General features: G+C 31.7%; 1 long non-coding RNA gene across 1 annotated transcript; it reads right to left on the bottom strand.

The window, feature by feature from the left end:
* Positions 1–8144: 8144 nt before the first annotated feature.
* On the bottom strand, positions 8145–21875 carry LOC132720375 (uncharacterized). The gene is made up of 3 exons (XR_009624335.1): positions 21528–21875; positions 14678–14820; positions 8145–12334 (listed from the first exon to the last, which is right to left on the bottom strand). It is a non-coding gene; the product is annotated as an uncharacterized LOC132720375 (long non-coding RNA).
* Between the last annotated feature and the right edge of the window lie 881 nt (positions 21876–22756).

The following is a 22756-nucleotide window of genomic DNA, read 5'->3' as shown; positions in this document are numbered from 1 at the left end:
AATGCTAAATGGCACTGCTAAGTTTAAGATTGTTTTAAGATAAGGTTAACGTAATCCCGTCACTGTAAATTGTTTTTTTGGCTTCTTTGGTGATCAAGGACGTAAAATATATTGCACAATTTTAAAATCAAAGTGTGTTAAATAAATTGGAAGCCACTGATAGGGTTAGAAGTGTTATTCTTATCTGGATAATTTTGATCAAGTAAATTAATAACATTTAAAATATATGTAAACAATTCCTCTTACGATCTTATTATATCATATGATCATTGCACCTTTTACGGTATATTAACATCATTCTTTTTAATCTAATTAACTATAGCTTAAAGTTGAATTTTGCAGTAATTATCAAAATTATAAAAAAGATAAAAGTAAAGATAATAAATGCCTTTTTTTCTGAAGAAAACATAACGTCAAAAGCTATAGAATAGCGTTGTTTTTTTATAGATTTGATTATATTCATATTTGATCAACATTTATAGTTATATTAATAAGTTCTAAAGTTACATTTGAAGAAATACGAAACGTGTTATATGCGTGTATAAAGTCTCTTTTTGCAGTTTTAAAATGTGATACTTTATCAAGCAAATGTTTAAAAATAATACCAGAACTATTCTCAGACATAGAATCATTTAAATAAAATAAATATTCTCGACTTACCTAAATTGATGGACGTGATGTGATATACACGCCTGTTCACAAGAACCTTTTCAGTAACCAAGATAGTGTATTGATATTTACGTAAAACTGATAAAAAAAGAAACTAACGTCTTAATATACGTTACAAAGTAATTCTTGGTACAGTTCAGCTGTCACAATTTACAAACATAATTATCCATTTATGCTTAGGCTTGTTGTACTTTACAATGTGACATGTCAAGTAAGTTTTACTCTTGTCGTCTTACATTTCTATTAAGTAATGGTGTCTTAAGTTAAGCTAAACAAGAAGTATCTTTTAAAAAGATGCTCGGCCGAAGTATAACTGTTTAACATGCAAAATGTGTTAATTTTAAGTTTGCAATAAAAAAAAAAGAAAAAAGAAACAATGACATTAAAATCATTTTTTTCTAGATATTAGAAAATACTCATTTTGTAAAGGTTGCAATTGAATTAAAGCATATTCACATTGGTGCTTTTTGAAAGGAGAACAGCTTCGTTTTAAGGTGTTATTTTTACTTGTTTTCCGTTTGACTTTGTATCATTATAAAATAACCTGAAAGTTAAAGAACTATCCTCTTCATGTATATTTTATTTTTGAGCTATCCTTTATTTTCTTTTAAAATGACAGAACTATCCCTTACATTTTATCATAGAGCTATCCTTAAAGTTTTATTTTAGATCTATAACTAAAAGTTGTTTTAGGATGGTTAGAACTCTCCTTTACATTTTATTTTAGAATTACTAATGTGATACACCGATGTCAATTTGTAATTTTAAAATGACCAATGAAAATTCTTCTAATATTTAGGCCTTCCCTGTTAGTTGTACAGGAATTCAAACCTATATCAGACGGACTTCGTCCGAAAAACATCATAAATACAGACAGAAATTCATCGTTTTTCGTATTTGTCACTCTGTTAAAAAATCGTTTCACGCTTTTTTTTCTCATTTTCTCTTAAAAGTGCCAGAGACGCGTTTATTTCTGTTAATAAATTTTGTTTTCGCCATTCAAATAAAAACAAATTGGAACCGAAATTAAATTTGAAAACCTTAGAGAGAAAATAAAACCCAACATAAATCCACTGAGAATGTCTCCATATGAACATTTTGTATTGCATGATGTCTCTTTTTGTGATAACCTTTCAAAGATAAAACCTTGTTTTTTGTACGTGTTAACAATTTGATTTAAACACCATAGATTGATTTCACGACGTGTATGTTCCTTTGATTGACATGAGATGCTAGTTTTTTCATCGACAGCAATTCAATGGAAAATGAATGCCAAGAATAAATATCGCGGATAAATTATATTAATTATTCTTCTACAACATGACATAAACTGATTTACTGTTATCATAAAAAATGAAAGTAAACATACAATTTGAATCGTTTTGTAATTTTTAGTATGAGAAAAAAATACCCATAATAAATGAATATCTTTAATAAAAGTCAAACTAAATTAAATTTTACTTAATGCATTCTTTGGGAATAAGAATAGAATGTAATACATGTATATACATGTATGTCGTTAATAAAATATAAAAAATATAAATTGTAGAAATATTCAAATGTAATAGACACAAAATATTTTACAAAATGTATTGATTAATGTTTTGTGTTTATTCATATACTGCAAGGCGCTACCAGCAACACTCACTGACCAAACATAACACATTTATTCCTTTAGTATGTAAGTGATAATTATTCGTTTTTTGACGTTATTCTTAATTAGATAGTTGCCTTTTTGAAAGGTGAGAAGTGCCATTTAACATGTACTTGTTTTATGTCATAGCGATTTCTTAAATTGTTAATCAATCATGCAGGAAGATTCTTTTTTTTCAAATGTCAACATCAAGTATTGTGAAACACGATTTGTTTTAATCACGAAATCAGATAATATTAGCACTGGTAGCGTGACTTCCTTGTAAGAACATGTAAAGAGAAGAAATTAGAAATAGAAAGCCAATTTCAAAAGTAATCATTTTAGCGATACCACACAGATACTTTTATTGATTGTCCGAGTTTTTGACGATACATTAGTTTCTCGCAACAGGAAAGATCGTGTAACACAAAATAAAAAACAATAACAACAAAAATAACAACAAAATTATGAAGACATTTAATTTAATTCTTGAATAATACTATTTTTCTAAAGAAAATAAAAATTTAATTGAAAACATAAAATTCATGTGTGACAATCACAATGCTTGTTTTAATTAGTTGTTGAAAAAACCCTGCATAATCGTTTTTATTGTCGTAGCCTTTGAGGAATGTATATCTGTATTGTTTCATACTGTTCTGGTTACACTATTGTTTGTGTCCCTCTTTTCTCGTCTACGTTAAGTAGACTTCCCTTTTACCCCTAGTTCTATTGTTTTAATTTTGTCACCCTCCTCCTGAATCTCTAGTATCGTTTAGGTGATGATCCTGTGCGCCCTGTCCTGCTTTAGTTTGGGTCCTCCTATGGCTGCGTTTATTGAACGCCGCCTTTCCTTCTTTATCATAGTTTACTTAAAAGAACATGAAAATATAATATTTCAAAACTCAAACAATAAACTAAAGATAAAACCTTTCCTATCGAACTGAGTAAAAACAATAAAAAGCAAAAAGCTATGGCTTAGGAATGTTTGTTGAAGTTTTTATCGATAAAATTACTAAATGGAAAGTATCGATCTTAGGTGTGATGTCAATAGTCCCTTTAACTAGCCGCAGTTAGATTAGTATCAGTAAAACGGAATCTTAATGATATTAAGTACACCAATTTCTTATTTAAAAAAAAAGCAAATTATACATTTAGATATAGCAAATATAGTGTCAAATGATATGTATATTAAAAGTATTTGCCATTATTATTACTGCAAACAATGGCCTATGGCTGCGTCATCTGTGTTATTTCTTCATACACAAGTCTGGCTAAATATACTTTTATAACAACATGTTATGCACATATGGCTACATCGTCATTATTTGTGCATTTTCTATTAACTTAAAGTCTGGCTAAATATAACAATGTATAATGCACGTATGGCTACATCGTCATGTTATTTTTGTATTTTCTATAAAGTAAAAGTCTGGCTAAATAAACTGTCATAACAATGTATAATGCATGTACGGCTGCATCGTCAATATTTGTGAATTTCCTACAAACGTATGGCTGAATAAACTACAATGACAATGTATAATGTATTATGCACGTATGAAAAATCTAGCTAAGTTTAGTACCATAACAATATGTGACGCACAAATAAAAGAATAGATTTGCTTCTGTATAGAGTTTTTAATTGGCATAGTGTTTCATTAAATACCATTCAACTGCTCTTAAAGTTCTTTTTTGTATTTTGTTTTCATAATTGTTTGTTAAAATGGCATAGATTTATGAGAGAACGATTATGGAAGTTGTAATTGATAGCATAACCATCTTTGAAAGTTAAAACAAGCGAGGTTAATCTTATTTTCTCTTTTTTTATCGCCACAACAGCGTTGTTTGTGACGTCGCCCCGACATTCAATCAGAGATGTTATATAACCGACACTTAAAGATTGTTCAGCACGACGTTATTATTGTGTTTGTTGTATTTTAAGTTTTAACTATTTAGCATTTTCTTTTCGAGTGGTTCCAATATTCCTCCTTGAATACTGAAAATTCACTTATAGGATATGTTGCCTTCTTTTTAAATGTGGCTTTTGACGTCTTTTCTGAGATATACAGGCTTCATAACTGAAACCCCTTTCAATATTCCATTTTGATTAGTTCCGCCCATTGTTTTCTCGTTTAAGGCACACGCATTTTATTACTTGGTGACTATACGCCGCCTTTCATGGAATGACACTACTGTGTCACAGTAAACAATGGGCGGAACTAATTAAAATGGTATTTTGAAAGGGGATCAGAGGTTATGATCCCTGCATATCACGGACAAGACGTCAGAACACAAATTTAAAAAGCAGGCAACATATCCTAAGGGTGATTCAACATTATTCAAGTAGAAATATTGGAACCACCCAACTAGAAAATGCCGAAAAGTTGAAACTAAAAATACCTTAAGCACAAAAATAATGTCGTGCTGAACGGTCTTCAGGGATCGAAAATATAACATCATTGATTAAATGTACATAGGGAGACTTTTTACAGCCGCCACACGGCACAAATAACACGGATGTGACAATAAAATAGATAAATACAGAATCCCTAAAGAAAGCCCAACACGATAAAATTGAAAATGTTGCAGGCTCGGTTTGATTGAGCCTGTTCATGGACGGTACTGGAAAGTACAAGTTACCGTCCACGCCCCCTAGCACCGGCTTAAGCAGAATTCAACATTTAAACATGAACTAGTAAAATTTTGAATTTAGAAACATCCGCAGATGTGTTCATACGGCGGTTATCATGGAACCTTCAATGTGACACTTTCGTGCCATTCCATGAAAAGCGGCGTATGGTCCCCAAGTAATAAAAACCGTGTGCCCTAAAGTCAATATGAATTTACCCTATATAACAAAAGATTGACTGTTAAAATGGTGTTTGACAAACACTTGATATTGGACAATTTAATGATGAATAAATATAAGATGACTGCCCACTCATTTTATAAACTTAACGTTAAATTCTAATGGATACTTATAAAGAAATCCCTTTGGCCACGGGAGATATTTACACTTAATGCAAAGTAATTAAAATTATTAAATTGAAAGCAGTTATGACAGAAAAAAACAACTTATTTTAACTTTCAACTTTTCACTCAATATTTACCTTTCGATGCGCAAACAATATGATGATCAAGATCAACCAGGAAAGTCGGCGTTCACTTTAAATAAACTCATTGCAATTGTTTAATTAATGGTTTTCATGTTTTGTACTCATAAGAAGGCCAAATGTGAAAATACAATAAGATATTTGTTTTGTATATCTTCATTTATTACAATTCTTTGAGCGAGATTATGCTTTTTTCAGCGTCGTTTCAGGACACATTAAGCAAAATGTTTTCTATATTCGACAAGATGCTTGTATCCTAATATAGATACATTTTTAATAAGGCATAAGAAGCGTGATTGAAAGTTTCACCAAATTGTTGACAAGATGCTCACAACAAACGCACGTGCGACATTTCTGAGACAAAAATATATAAGTAGGCTCTCACCCTTGTACAGTGTTCAATTGTAAATGACCCAAAAACAACAACAGTAACATGTGCGAAATGTATTGAATAAAAAAGAGATTTATTTAGATATTTCATCAGTAATGATGAATGTTGCTTTGAGAAAAGTGTCTCTAATAATTGTGACACATGAAGCTCATTATGAAACAAAACAGTATCTGATAAATGTTTCTCAGGAGTTCAAGGTTAAGAAAAAAAATGTAAAAAATATCAAATGAGTTTTCCTATCCCAATTAGAACAGATATTATAAAAAAAGTGTTTCAAACCTTTTTTTTAATTTCCGTAAGTAATTTCCGAAGATAAATGTATTCTTTTCTAGGACTTTCTTTAAACAATCTAGAATTAAAATGACGAGCAATTGTGCTGTATTATATTTATATTGCATTTTGGCAAACGATTGAAAGACAGCATACCCAAGACCGAAATTGTTAATTTGAACACCGCAAATGTTTGGTCGTTAACTAATATAAAAAAACCCAATTGATTTGCAGATATTTCAAAAGTATTAAATTAGGTCATCAGTTGCATTTGTAAGCTAAACACGTTTTAATGAATATACAAGGTCTAGATTAGTTTGGATGTGATTATCAATAGTAGTTTTTCCAACAATGGTAATATAATGCGAAACTCACAAGAGTAGTTGTTAAAATCTTTAAATTCCAGTGGTTATATCAAAGCTTTTTATATATCTTCAAATGTTGTGTCAGAAACGTACAAAGGACTTAATAATATTTAGACGGATTTTGTCCGGTATAATTATTAAATTTAGAGCTTTGAGACATGAAAGATTTATATGGTTCTTGTCATGAAATTAAGTAGAATTTAGATATTTTAATAAGTATCAGTTTCTATTGTTCTTTGGAAATATACATGTGCAAGAACTACATTATTCATGTTTGTTCATATCTTTTTTTACTTGTGAAGTTTCCTTTTATTTTCCTTCATTTATGGTCTATGTTATATATTGAAACAACGTGATATTTACCAAAATGTATATTAAGATATAACAAACAATATGTTTTAAGCACAAGAAATACGTTGTAAAAAAATATTAATTACGTAAAGCACGACTTAGATTAGTTTGAAAATATATAACATGAAGGTGGTACAATTATTAAAAGAAAATAAGTTAATAAATCAAAGATATCAAATCTTACAACATTTTGGATATCTAAATTCTTAATTTCCATTCTGACTAAATTGTTATTATTTTACTGGCAATTATCCGATCATTTCGTTCATTAACGTCAAATCAAAAGTTAAAGTTAAAATGTCAGACGTTTATAAATTGTATAATAAAATGATATTGTATGTTATAAGTAAATCATAAAGACTTTAAAATAGAAAGTTTCAATTAGTAAACAAGGCATTTTTATTGTTCTTTTTAAAGTAATTATATATAGGTGTAATTAAATTACTGCATATAGCACAGCTGTAACTGAATTAAGCATTGATGAAGATAATGGATATAATATCCATTTTAATAAAAGTCACATATTGAAATAGAAGCAAGAAAGAAAATTTTTGCTTAAATTTCAAAATTGAAAATATTAACAATTTTCATAGTCTCTTTTCAAATGTAAAGTTAACACGTTTTGATTACACACAGAGAAGATATGTTATATTTTAAAATACATTTTTCGAATTAAAACAAAAGAGAAAAATGGAAAGAGACAAAATCTACCTAATCAGCAATATTATATGCACCTTATTTAACATAGCTTATGCAGTCTCAGATTAAGCATTTTAGTTAAACTATGTTCGAGATTTCAATATATGTTTTACAATAAACCTATTTTATACAACGATGAGCGTAGTATTTGTTTAAAACATGAACAAGTGTAGCAAAAAATTGTGTAAGTATATAAAATGTATTTTCTTCTTCTACTTTTAGTATGTAATACATATAATTATATATCAATTGTATAAAAATGGTTTAATTAACGGAAATTACCGGAAATAGTAAGATTATATGAGTTAAGAAAACCCCTTGTTCCTCTCTTCTGTCTATATCTACTGTTTTAAGTGTATACAAGTGGATAAAATAACGAAAATATCTCTAATGCTCATATACAAGATGTATCAACACAATGATTAATAGTAGACTTTACAAAACACATAATATATCTAATGATGGTGATCAAAATAAGCTACTATTCATCTTATCATAATACACAGACAGATTATCTAGAAATAACTCACACAACTCCATCCATTTTAAAAAGGGATTATCCACAGATTCCCAATTAAAAATGCCATTTTCAGCTATTTTAGTGGATATTTTAAGATGTATTTTAAGGGAAAAACAACAAAAAGTACATCTGAAAATATATTTTACACAAAATTTATTTCATTTTGTTATAAAAATACAGCATATTATCACAAATAAATCATGATTTGTTCCGCCAGCAGAACATTTAACAGTTCTTTCTGTGTGATAGCAGGAATCCAAAAATGCTAAAATGTTCTGCCGGCGGAACATTAAATAAAAAATAAATTAAGCTATTTTACAAAATAGTTCAGTCTCAAAATGTTCCGCCAGCGGAACATAAGTATGAAAACATGTATTAAAAAGTACTAGGTTATACACATTAGTGATTCTGTTCTGCCGGCGGAACATTTATTAATTACAACATACCACAATTCTAAACAACCTTTGCAAGATTTTGTAACAAATGCATTTCTTAAAGTAAAAATCAAATAAAAGAACTCATTGGAATTGTTCCGCCAGCAGAACAGAAATATGATTCCAGTCCATATGAATGCAAAACTAAGATAGAACCATAAAAAATCCTGTTCCGCCGCCGGAACATTTACTTATAACAACATATCAAAATTCTTAACAACCTTTTTAGGTTTAATCAAAATTATAATTCAGAAAGAATATCATTTAATAAAATTGATTTGAAATTGTTCTGCCGGCGGAACAAAAGTATGATAACATCAATTTAAACATAGGATATAACCATAAGTGATTCTGTTCTGCCGGCGGAACATTTATTTATTACAAGAAAAATCTTAACAACCTTTTAGGTTTAATCAAAAATATAACTCAGAAAGAATATCATTTAATAAAATTGATTTGAAATTGTTCTGCCGGCGGAACATTAGTATGATAACATCAATTTTAACATAGGATATAACCATAAGTGATTCTGTTCTGCCGGCGGAACATTTATTTATTACAAGAAAAATCTTAACAACCTTTTAGGTTTAATCAAAAATATAACTCAGAAAGAATATCATTTAATAAAATTGATTTGAAATTGTTCTGCCGGCGGAACATTAGTATGATAATAACATCAATTTTAACATAGGATATAACCATAAGTGATTCTGTTCTGCCGGCGGAACATTTATTTATTACAAGAAAAATCTTAACAACCTTTTAGGTTTAATCAAAAATATAACTCAGAAAGAATATCATTTAATGAAATTGATTTGAAATTGTTCTGCCGGCGGAACATTAGAATGATAACATCAATTTTAACATAGGATATAACCAAAGGTGATTCTGTTCTGCCGGCGGAACTAATATTTATTACAAAAATAATCTTAACAACCTTTTAAGGTTTAATCAAAAATATAACTCAGAAAGAATATCATTTAATAAAATTGATTTGAAATTGTTCTGCCGGCGGAACATACATTTGATAACATCAATTTAAACATAGGATATCTTATAACCATAAGTGATTCTGTATTGCCGGCGGAACATTTATTTATCACAAATTTAAAATAATCTTAACAACCTTTTTAGGTTTAATCAAAAATATAACTCAGAAAGAATATCATATAATAAAATTGATTTGAAATTGTTCTGCCGGCGGAACATTAGTATGATAACATCAATTTTAACATAGGATATAACCATAAGTGATTCTGTTCTGCCGGCGGAACATTTATTTATTACAAGAAAAATCTTAACAACCTTTTAGGTTTAATCAAAAATATAACTCAGAAAGAATATCATTTAATAAAATTGATTTGAAATTGTTCTGCCGGCGGAACATTAGTATGATAATAACATCAATTTTACCATAGGATATAACCATAAGTGATTCTGTTCTGCCGGCGGAACTAATATTTATTACAAAAATAATCTTAACAACCTTTTAAGGTTTAATCAAAAATATAACTCAGAAAGAATATCATTTAATAAAATTGATTTGAAATTGTTCTGCCGGCGGAACATACATTTGATAACATCAATTTAAACATAGGATATCTTATAACCATAAGTGATTCTGTATTGCCGGCGGAACATTTATTTATCACAAATTTAAAATAATCTTAACAACCTTTTTAGGTTTAATAAAAAATATAACTCAGAAAGAATATCATTTAATAAAATTGATTTGAAATTGTTCTGCCGGCGGAACATAAGTTTGATAACAACAATTTTAACATAGGATATAACCATAAGTGATTCTGTTCTGCCGGCGGAACATTTATTATTACAAGAAAATTCTTAACCTTTTTAGGTTTAATCAAAAATATAATTCAGAAAGAATATCATTTAATTAAATCAATTTGAAATTGTTCTGCTGGCAGAACATAAGTTTGATAACAACAATTTAAACATAGGATATAACCATAAGTGATTCTTTTCTGCAAGAACCAGCAGCTAAAATACCATACTAGATTTTAAGATAAAATTTGTTACAATATTACATAAAGGAAACAACTTCAGAAGGAAGTCTCAACTAACAACTAACATCTATATATTTACTCACAAAAAAAAGAAATTTAGTTTGTTAAATTAATACAGAATCCAACTAATTTTCTCCTAAGTAACTACAATCAACTTAAAGGGTCACTCCACTGAGGTTTTTTGACATGATTGGACTGGAAATAATTTTTCCAGTAAAATGTACCATTTGATGTAGGTTTAGACCACTAATCTTTGTGCAAAATTTCCGATCATTCGCGCACTTAGTTTTTCCAGAATAATAACAAAACAAATGTATTCAAATTGTAAAAAATGACCAAAATGAAAAGCGTTTTAAACCCTTTTCATTCAATTCGGGCTAAGGAAAGCCTAATAATACGATTTTCTATTTATTTCAAAGTATATTTCTTAACTATCTTTGCATATATTTCTGTTTAAAGTGTCCCAGCTCAATTATGTAAGAAATTCAAATGTTATGTTTTTAGGCTTTTAAACCTCAGTGGAGTCCCTTTTTAAGACTGCGAAGCTTAGTCTCAACTACATTTTTGCGACACAATCATTTTAGGTGAATATGAACACTTTAACCATGCTGTAAAATTGGTCATTGATGATAGATATGATCTGTGGTTAACCAACATTTGAAACATTTTATATGGACAATAACTTGGCATTTTGCCAAGAAAACTCTTTTATATGTCTAGTTATAGTAACATATGGCACATTCTGTTTCCTCTTTTTTAGTACTTCAGTATAATAATTTATTATTGAAATTATCCTCATGAAGGTCTTGAAAGACCGAAACCGGTAAATCCTTGAATAAACGTACCAGTTACAAACCATCCAGATGTTTGACATGTGTTCTCTCCTTCTCTTGATTTACTTGTTAAAAATATACATGTATAATCATAAATGATTCTGTTCTGCTGGCAGAAATTTAACTTGTTGCACATGAAGTATAACAAATTCTGAACAACCTTGCAAGATCTTATCAAGCAGTTTTTTCTCTCTTTAATTAACAACATATAATTCATTTGATATTTTTTTCTCCAAAATACCACTGCATCTTCATTTCCAGATAATAAATAACTCACTGTTTGTTTCCGTTTTTCTATTCTTGAAATATCAACAATCTAAAATCTGCCAAAAAGAGAATCCGCTTTAAACCAGGGCAGGTGTCGCTTACTTTTTCCCAAGTCTGCCTTTGTGAAAACAATATTCAAATAACTTTTTACAAATTTGTAGTGCTAAGTCAGGTTTACTTGTTGAGCTCTGTACATGTTTATAATGTATAATTTTTTGTAAAAAGCACCATTTTCTCCAGCCAATCATTTAAACACTATTTGTCTGAGTCCAGATTTGTTATTGCAATAGTTTGTCTTTTTTACAGCAATGTAAGATTAATTTAAGCCCTAACCCAAGCAAAACACCTGGGAGATATGCATGTGGCATGTTCATTTTTTAGTCCTTCCATTAGTTCTTTCTTTGTATAAAATGTACACATTTTCTTAAAAAGAACTATTTTCTCTATCAAATAGTTTTAACAACATTTGTGTGATTCTGTTGCAGATTTGTTTTTGTATTACTATTATTTTTGTAGGTCTTCGCTACATACGCTAAATATAAGGCCCAAAGCCCTAACCCAAGCAAAATGTCCGGTAGAGAAGCCTCAAATGATAAATTTTGTTCATCCATTCTTTTTAGTTGGCCATTGCATCTATCATTTGTGCATCCTTCAATAACTTTTAAAGATCTGGCCTTGTCTCACAATCCGTACAGTGAAGTTTTTTGTTTAAGGAGGTATCTTATCTTCATGCTTATGCCCGACTGGTAAAAATGAAAGGTAGATCTGAAAAAAAAAAACACAAATGATATGAATTAGGTTATCTATCACACTGGCCATAGCTTTTGCATAGCTGTGGGTCCATCGGACAAGGAAAAGTAACAAAGGGCAATAATTCTGTAATTAGTGAAGATGGAGTTAAGGTTCTTATGCACTACACTTCCTCTCAATGTGCTTGACAATTGTATGAAGTTATATTGAATTCCAACCATAAGTCTTCAAGTTACGGTCCGGACAAAAGAAAGCAATGGAAAAGTAACAAAGGGCAATAACTGTAATAACTTTAGGTAGAGTTATGGTTTTTGTGCACTGCACTTCCCCTTATTGTGCTTGACCATTGTATGAAGTTGTTTTGAATTCCAGCTTGTAGTTTTCAAGTTATGCCACGGACAAGGAAAAGTAACAAAGGGCAATAACTCTGTTATTAGTGAAGATGGAGTTATGGTTTTTGTGCACTGCGCTTCCCCTTATTGTGCTTGACCATTGTATGAAGTTGTTTTGAATTCCAACCAGTAGTTTTCAAGTTATACTCCGGACAAGAAAAAGTAACAAAGGGCAATAACTCTGAAATTAGTAAAGATGAAGTTATGGTTTTGTGCACTGCACTTCCCCTTATTGTGCTTGACCATTGTATGAAGTTGTTTTGAATTCCAACCAATAGTTTTCAAGTTATGCTCTCGACAAGGAAAAGTAACAAAGGGCAATAACTCTGTAAATAGTGAAGATGGAGTTATGATGTTTGTGCACTGCACTTCCTCTGAATGTTCTTGACCATTGTATAAAGTTGTATTGAATTCCAACCATTAGTCTTCAAGTTATGCTCTGGACAAGGAAAGTGCAATAATTCCAAAATTAGGCATAACAGAGTTACTGTTCTATGCACTGCACTAAACTAAACAATGTGATCTATCAACCTACAAAGTTTCTTGATGATATCTCATATGATTTCCAAGTTATGTCCCGGACAACTTCAAAAAGTAAAAATAAACAAAGGGCAATAATTCTAGAATTAGACAAGGCAGAGTTATAATTCTTGTGCACTGCACATCTACCCATTGAGATATATCTACCTACAAAGTTTCATGTTGATATCTCTTATAGTTTTACAGCTATCTCCTGGACAAGATTTTTCTAAAAGGGGAGATAATTCAAAAATGAGGCTTATCAGAGTTATGGTTCTTTTGCACTGCACCTCTACTCAATAAGATCTATCTACCTACAATGTTTCATCTTGATATCTCTTATAGTTTTAGAGTTATGTTCCGGACAAAGTTCAAAGAGTTAAAATTTACAAAGGGCAATAACTCCAAAATTAGGACAAAAAGAGTTATTGTTCTTATGCAATGCACATCTACCCATTGAGATCTATTCACCTACAAAGTTTCAAGTTGATATCTCTTATAGTTTTAGAGTTATGCCCCGGACAAGATTTTTCTATAAGGGGAGATAATTCAAAAACCGGGCAATATAGAGTTATGATTCTTTGACACTGCACTCCCCCTCAATGCCCTCTACCACTGTATGAAGTTTCAACAAATTATCTCCAAAGGTTTTCAAGTTATGCTCCGGACAAGACAACGGACGGACGGACAGACGAACGGATGTCCATTCTAACAGGAGAGTAATAATGTGGCTACTCTATTGTTCTCTCTATTGTTCTTTTTAGCCACACAAAAGAAAATAGCCACATAAAAGCATTACGGAATGAATGACATCAAAGAGAAAGAACAGTTACCTATTGTCCCTCTAGCCACATAATTACTCTCCTGTGAGTGCGGACGGACGGACGGACGGACAGACGGACAAGGCGCCGACTATATGCTCCCCCGAAATTTTTCAGGGAGCATAATAATTGATATTGTTTATAACATCAAATAAACATGTTTCTCAGATGTCAAAGTAAGAAAAGGGTTGTACTCAATTGAAAAGTGCGATACGTCAAGTTAAACCCTCAAAATATAAATAAATGGTATCGGGCCCACCACACTGCGTTTTATTTGAATCCACCGCCGTCTGCGTTGAAATCATTTTTGCCATTTCTTTTATAAACAGGCAAAAATAGTTTCCGTAAATTTCCAAAATATATGGTTATTTTGTGAAAGTATCATTCATACGATGTGATGCCGTTGTATTATGGGGTCGTTTTTGCACACATTTGTACATGTTATAACCAAAATTAGGCAAAAGTGGCGTCCCCACGTCAAACTGTACAGAAGTGTTTGCATAAACGGCAATGTATTGCACCGTGTGCGTGTTATAAGTTGAAAGAGTACACATGTGGGCTCCAGTCGCACTAAGTGTTTCCAGGAGAACACTAAAACATAGAACAAAATTCAGTCCTATACTTACTGACAACAGCAAACGGCCATATTTTATCCACAGCTTCTGCGACGAATACTCCACCACGGCTGAGATGGACCAACACTGCAAACACTATGGTCAGTGTGTCTATCATCTCTTCTTATATTTAATTTTGCAGCATTATAAACACGCTGGAAAAAAAAATTTAGTACATACATAATACTCCTAGAAAACGTAACTGTGTTAAACAAAATATAATTCTGACAAATATCATATTTAACATTAGATTCATCGAGAGTTATTACAATTAAGGCAAATTTCAAAGGACTAGGTCATTTTTAAATAATTCAAAATGCTCGTTTTGTCCAAGTACATGTATGAACAAAATCTGTACAAAAAAAATATGAAAATTAAAGCAAATTTCAATAACTTAACCTTGACAGTCAAGGACAAATTATGATGGTCAAGGTCAAATAAAAATCATGGAAAATATGTGTTTTGTCATAAGATTTTTTTCCCCGGTATAAATCAAATCCTTGAATAAATAAGAGTGATGACAATCTAAGATAAGGTCAATATTTTAACCTTGACATTCATGGTCATATAAAGATCAAGGTTAAATCTTAAATAGTCAACATGTCGGTTTTGTTATGAGAGTTCTTTTGCCCGAGTATAAATCAAATCCATGAATTAATAAAAAAGATATGTGCCTGCCTCACAGTACTTTCTTATTTTTCAAAAGTACATGTAATGTGGGCTTTTATCTTTTCAAAAAATATATTGAATTTGCAATTACATTTTTGTGTATTTACAAGAACTTAAAATAAAGCAAATTTGCCCAAAAGTTTTTTTTATGATAGCATTACCCAAAATATAATGTTTCTGGTGCTTGTTGATAGTCTTACTATGAAAATATTACAATAATTGCTATTAAAAATTAATATGTTTTACTTTATGAGGAAAAAATACAATAATGTAAAAGTTGTAGGAAACACAAGTCCTTGTAACAATTATTCCATCAAACTATTTAAGATGCTCACTAAATCTCACATAAACTGTAACTGGAAAGAGAATTTAAAGCTAAGACCAGAGCATTTTTTGTCAAAATTGTGGAGGGGCCTGGGCCTGTTCATTTTGTGAAAAAAAGCGAGATATGTCATAAAATTGTGAAAAAAAAATGACATATTTCCTGGCATTTGGCAACATTTTGAAACTGGAAACAGTTGACTGTGTAAAATCTGCTTCAAGTCGGTACTTTAACCCGGTGAACATGCGCAAAAATCATTAAACTTGATTAAAACTATTTCTGTGTTATTGCAATAATTGGCATAAATCAATTTAATTTTACCGGAAGGTGCAATTTTGAATTGTGAAGGGGGGCCTTATAATAGCCCCTGTTATAGAAGGAAAAAAGCCCTGAAGATACCAAAGTTACAATGAAAAATGAAGAAATAAGAGAAATAAAGGATTAAAATCATGTATTTATATAAAAAAATATAACTTATGAATTAACACCAATTCCTTAATTTTGAAAAAAAAACTGTATTTTTCTAATATGAAAACAAAATTATTTATTTTGAAATAAAATTAATATGTTAGTTTTTAACATCAAGAGGACCTTTAAGTTTATTAGGATAATATTTATGCTTATAGGAATTTTGAACAAATATAATCTTTCGTTATTCTGTGTTTTCAAAATAAGGGTACAAAAGGTGACGGATGTTACAGAAATAACCAATGATTCTTTTTACAATAATACTAAACTTATCTTGTTCGGGATACGGACAAAAGCCCCCCCCCCCGGACGAAAGCCCCCCCATCTAAAAATGACAAGGTGGACAACAGCCCCCCCCCCATGAAATTTTCACATAGGACAAAAGCCCCCCCATAAAAAAGTAAAGGTAGGACAAAAGCCCCCCCCCCCCATAGTCAATCAAATTTACATATAGTGTATTAAAGTTGTGTTTTTTTATGTGTTTGGACATCACATATAGGTGACATAGTGCTTAGGATATTAATTTGATCCCTTTACAAAAATGATTAAACATTACTACTCTTCTGACACTTGTTGTGTATATGAAAAGCTATGAATTCGGTATCGCATGCATACATTATTTAATTTTTTATCATGAACTTTGCTATCACTTCAATATATACATTATAAATAAACATTAAAACAAATTCTTTTCATTTTTATTTAAAAGTTTGTGTGAAATTTGATGAATTTGAGCACCTGTGCAGTGAAAAAAGATGGGGGGGGGGGGCTTTTGTCCTACCTGTATTTTTGATGGGGGGGGGGCTTTTGTCCTATGTGAAAATTTCATGGGGGGGGCTTTTGTCCACCTTGTCATTTTTAGACGGGGGGCTTTCGTCCGGGGGGGGGGCTTTTGTCCTACACTCATCTTGTTCTTATGATGCATGAAAGAGAAGAAGTATGCTTATGTTTAAATGCTGAATTCTGCTTAAGCCGGGGCATGGACGTTATCTTGCACTTTCCAGTACCATCCATGAACAGGCACAAAGACAAACCGAGCCTGCAACATTTTCAATTTTGCTGTTTTTGACTTTCTTTAGGGGTTCTTATTTTCTCAATTTGCAACTGTTAAGGAATGTTTCATAACATTAAATACTGATAAAAATATAAGAACTAGAAGAAACAAATACAAAATCCAAAACAGGATAATTATAAAAGAGTTTCATAGGTTAGAGAACTTGAAAGTATCTTTTTAATTAAAATTAGTCAATTGTTAAAAGATACTAGGTAAACTAATCATCTATCCAAGCCCCTCATAAAACAATGGGATATTGATCCATTAACCTTTTACCCCATGAGCATATTGCGAAAAATGGCCATTTTCACTGAAAAGCCTCCTGTAACGAGTTCAAACTGCTATGAAAGTATGAAAAATGCTTCAATACTAATGAAACTTGGTACAAATGTTGACTACACCATAGCCTCTGTAACAGCATGCTCAATGGTAAATTTCCTGTTACCATGGCAACGGGGGGACGTCTCAAAATTGCCAAAAATCACTATTTTGCATTGTTTTTTTCCATCAAAACTCATTTCAAAGTGCTGCAACTTCTCAATGAATTGAGATAGAGTAAAAGGCTTTTCAGCGTCGGTTACTAGCTACCCTAGGTTCGACCTGAGGCCATTTTTAGCCTGTCACATGTCCAAAATTTTCTTGGAGATGAGGGGGACTCCGCCCCCCTTCAAACCCCCCAAACAGAAGGGGGCACATCCCCCTTCTGGCAACCCCCTGATGTAATATTTGGATGGGGGACGGCGCCGAAAAAGTGGTCACTTTTTTGAACAACATTTCTCAAACGAAAAACAGTGTTTGGGGCCTAAATAGGGCATTTTTTCACTGTTTGAGGCCTCAAAAAGGGGGGGGGGCAAAAAGCCGTCGAAACACGCTTATATAAGGGAAAAGGTTAACAAAAAATGATGAAAAATCTTGGAATTACACAAAAACTAGATTTTCCATGTTAACACATGCCCTAACACCGAAATTTGGTGAAAAATTGTTGTTTTTTGACATTTTTTATTTTTTTAATTAACCTTTTACCCCATGAGCATATTGCGAAAAATGGCCATTTTCACTGAAAAGCCTCCTGTAACAAGTTCAAACTGCTATGAAAGTATGAAAAATGCTTCAATACTAATGAAACTTGGCACAAATGTTGACTACACCATAGCCTCTGTAACAGCATGCTCAATGGTAAATTTCCTGTTACCATGGCAACGGGGGGACGTCTCAAAATTGCCAAAAATCACTATTTTGCATTGTTTTTTTCCATCAAAACTCATTTCAAAGTGCTGCAACTTCTCAATGAATTGAGATAGAGTAAAAGGCTGTTCAGCGTCGGTTACTAGCTACCCTAAGATCGACCTGAGGCCATTTTTAGCCTGTCACATGTCTAAAATTTTCTTGGAGATGAGGGGGACTCCGCCCCCCTTCAAACCCCCCAAACAGAAGGGGGCACATCCCCCTTCTGCCAACCCCCTGATGTAATATTTGGATGGGGGGCGGCGCCGAAAAAGTGGTCACTTTTTTGAACAACATTTCTCAAACGAAAAACAGTGTTTGGGGCCTAAATAGGGCATTTTTTCACTGTTTGAGGCATCAAAAAGGGGGGGGGGAAGCCGTCGAATCACGCTTATATAAGGGAAAAGGTTAAACTATATACACACAGATGGGGCTGGCACTTTATTGGAAGTTAATGAGCTGTTTATTGGGAGCTGTATATTGGGAAGTGTAATATATTACAGAACAGTAGAGGTGCCAATAAAGGGTGTTATACATATATACTTCATTAAAAAATTGGGAAGGACTACCATATCAGTGTTACAGAACGCCTGTAGATCAATTAAGTCACAGGATTTATTGAACTTAAATTTTATTGGCTAAAGATGTAGTCAATTTAAAAAAAGAAGCAAAAAATTTAATTCAACACCCTGAAACAAGTTGTTGTTCTTTTCAAAATTCTTACCATTTGACCCATTTAAACATTATTAATAAAGTGGATGAAAAGGATATGGTTAGGATTCCTGTACTGAAAAAGTTGGAATAATTGTGACAATTTGTCTGTAAATGTTTTTGAATCTATAAGTTTTATTGAATGACAAATGAATTCACAGTTAAGCAGTTCATTTTCACTGAAATATTTACACAGAGAACTATTTAAAGTTAGAAATAATGAGCTTATGACACTGAATCATAATGAATCTTTGGATTATGTTGCTGACATTCCACATAAATAAATTTAAAACTTCATCAAATCAATAGAAATTAATTTCAATAATTAAAAATCTTGAATTTTTCATGTAAATTTTTAATTGTTAATAATTAATGTGCATTAAGTAATGAGAAATTCAAGCTTGCATATGTTTCAATCTAAAAAAAATTCTCATTTACTTCACACTGTATCATATCATTTGCAAAGATAAATCTTATCCTATAACTATAGTATTTTGAAAATGATTTCATGTATAGAAAGGTACCGCTGGTATGACATTCTATCTTTAACACAGTGTAAATGCATTATCTAGGAACAACCATTCTTTTAGCAATTTTGTTCTTATTTTATTCCAAACATTTCTAAGTTCCTTCAAATGTAAGATAACTGGAAGAAAACTAAACATTTCAATGTTCATTCAAATGTAAAATAACGGGAAGAAAACTAAGCCAATTCAACTTTTCATTGTGAAACACAAAAAGTAAGAAACTCCTTCGGCTGCAGTCTCACTTACATCCTGGCAGTGCCCGGAAGACGTCCGGGCTGATCCAGGAACGACCGGGGTACAATTTGGAACAACCAGAGTACATCCGTAACTCTGCCAGCAACGTCCGGAATTATCTGGGTACATCAGGCATTCGAGTCCGGATGGAAAAAAAAAATTTAATATCACTGGGGTGGTCCGGTAGAGCCCTGGTGAATGCCTGCAGAGCCGGGGCCGGCAGAGGATAACGATAGATCTATGATTGATCCAAGCAGAGCCCCGGCAATTTTAGCCCGGTTCAATTCAAAAGAAACACAACAAATTGCGATGATTATAGCACTTGTTTGTATTAAAACCCTTCCCCATTTCCCTTCTGTCCAATCTTGCATATTTAGGACTATTCGAAAATCATCATGAATTACTATTCTGGAACAATAGAGATTATATTAAATGAAAATTATATATCAACGTAATCATTTTCACGTGCTTTCAATCCACCGGGGTTCTACCGGGGTTGTCATGGGCTCTGTCTGGATTGACCCGGGCTCAGTGCCTAGGTCAACTGGGGCTCTCCCAGCATTATCAGGGAAAGCACCGGCATAAACCGTAGTGTCACCTAGGCTCTGTCTGAACCCATCTTGGGTGGTTAGTTGGAAATTACCGTAGTGCTGCCGGGGTAAGTGTGACCACAACAATAATTTTACCCCGGATCATCCCAGTAACTTACTGGGGTGGTCCTTGGCACTGCCTGGTGTAAGTGATACCGCAGCTTTAATGTCGGGTATACATTTGTATTTATACATTTTTCTTATTCTTTGTACAATTATTTTACATTTATAGTACTGTACAAAGCATATTTATTTACTCTTAGAAATTTTGATATTTTTAAAACAAAAAAAAACAGGCAAGCATAAACTATGAACTTTGAACGTCTAGTGTAACATCCGTTCCCCCCCCCCCCCCAATTCGTCTAACATTCGTCCCCCTGATACAGTTCAGTTCTGTATTATATGACAAGAAACATACATTTATAAGAAAGCCCTATAAATTTTACTGTTTTACAAGAAATGTGTTTGCATATTTGATTTAAGTATAATGATTTGATGTACCTATCCTTGTTTTTTTTCTCTTCGTTTAGACTAACATGTTTGAAAATTTCATTTTTGCAAGGGAAAATACTGAAAATTAGAAAGCAAATATTTTTATATCTAAGATGAATTTTCCAAAATTGTTTTTTTTGTAACATTAATCAGAATACATAATTTTTTTTTTTTTTTTTTTTTTAAAGAGAAATAATAATTTCCTTATAATAAACTTTAAGATAAATGCAGACTTTAAGCAATAACTTTGAAACATCAATCCCTACCCCAAAGATCAATGTAATATTTTGAAATAAAAGTATCCAAAGTTATCCTTTCTTTAAAAAAATAATGTTACAGGCACCTTCCCTAAGGTACATTAAAAAGCAAATTATCGTCTTGTTTAACTTGATTATTTGACTTAGATTGCTAATATATTTTGGCCCATTTATTTACTCATGTGCAGCAGGCATAGACTGCCATTTTATTGCTGAGAAATTCACAAAATTTGACCTTCAGTTTCAAATTCAAATTAAAGGTCAAATCACATGTACAATAACAACTAGAGTTAAAAGCAAAAAGAAACACTTACCAACAAACTGCCCGCCACATAGATCTACTGCATAAAGGACATCATGCACGAGAATAAACTTCACTAAATGTCTACTAGTATATAAAACAAGCAGATATTTTGAAAATTTGTTGAAAATTAACTGCTGTATGATTGGGTCTCCAAACCGCTTTCATCTCATACAGGCACTAATTACTTGGCACCCGCTAAAAGTTCAAAGCGTTTATGCGGCGACGGACGAATCGACACGATAATTTAGGGGTAGTCACCATACACGGCAAACTCATCAGTAAATTCCCGCCATTTATATCATAATTGAACATTTAAGTACTAAAATAAAAAATTCAAATGTACTCATTCATAAAAAATACACTAGATATTCCTAAAATTGTAATCAAACTGTACAATGATTTAAAAGTTGTAGAGCTGACACCCCAATAAAAACGTAAACATTGAATCGTCCAGTAATCTAGGTCATCGTCTGCTAATGTACTGATCACACTCGCCTCGGATGTGATACGCACACAATAACAGTATGTATAGGTCATATTTTATTTTAAAAAATTTTAAAATTAAAAACGTGAAGATGATGTGGCGTTTGAAAGAAGATATTGATTCGGATACTTTGTACAATAACGATGAGGAAATTCGGCGCTAGCTGGCCCTACAGGTCTGTGTCCGCCCTGAAAAAGATCTTCAGTGTTTGAAGGTAAGTGGCTGGTATGTAACTGTCTCTTCATTACATAATATCACGGGAAATTAACATTTAATTGCAATTACTGAAAAGTCTGAAACTACTGAAAAGTCTATCTTTCTATAAAATTCTCATTTTTTGGCTTCGTTCATGCCTATTTTAGCCTCAAATCAGTGTGAAAATAAAATAGTTTTATATAGAAAAGGTTTAGCTTTAAATAAAAACTTTAAGGAATTTGGCAAAGATGAAATATAATGAAAATTAATCTTTAAAGAAAATGATTTCAAACACTAATTTGTATTAAAAAGTAGAGATCTATACTTTAATGATTATAATCATACGGATTATTTAGACTGTGCATGCAGCAGGAGTGAATTTATTGATCATTAATGGAATGCACACAAAAGAGACCAAAGTTACAGGGATTTTTTCCAGGATTTTAGGAACACGACACATGGTGAAAAAAAGCATGACTGAAATTTTAAAGGTGATTAAAATAAATGGATGCAAACAATTTCTGTCTATGGTGGCATCTTCAATTATTTAAGCACTATTA

Source organism: Ruditapes philippinarum, unplaced genomic scaffold, assembly GCF_026571515.1.
Source record: "Ruditapes philippinarum isolate M1 unplaced genomic scaffold, ASM2657151v2 ctg11965_1_1_1_1, whole genome shotgun sequence".
NCBI classification, from domain to species: Eukaryota; Metazoa; Mollusca; class Bivalvia; order Venerida; family Veneridae; genus Ruditapes; species Ruditapes philippinarum.
The sequence above is the reverse complement of the archived record's forward strand: the minus strand, read 5'-3'. Positions and strand labels throughout refer to the sequence as shown.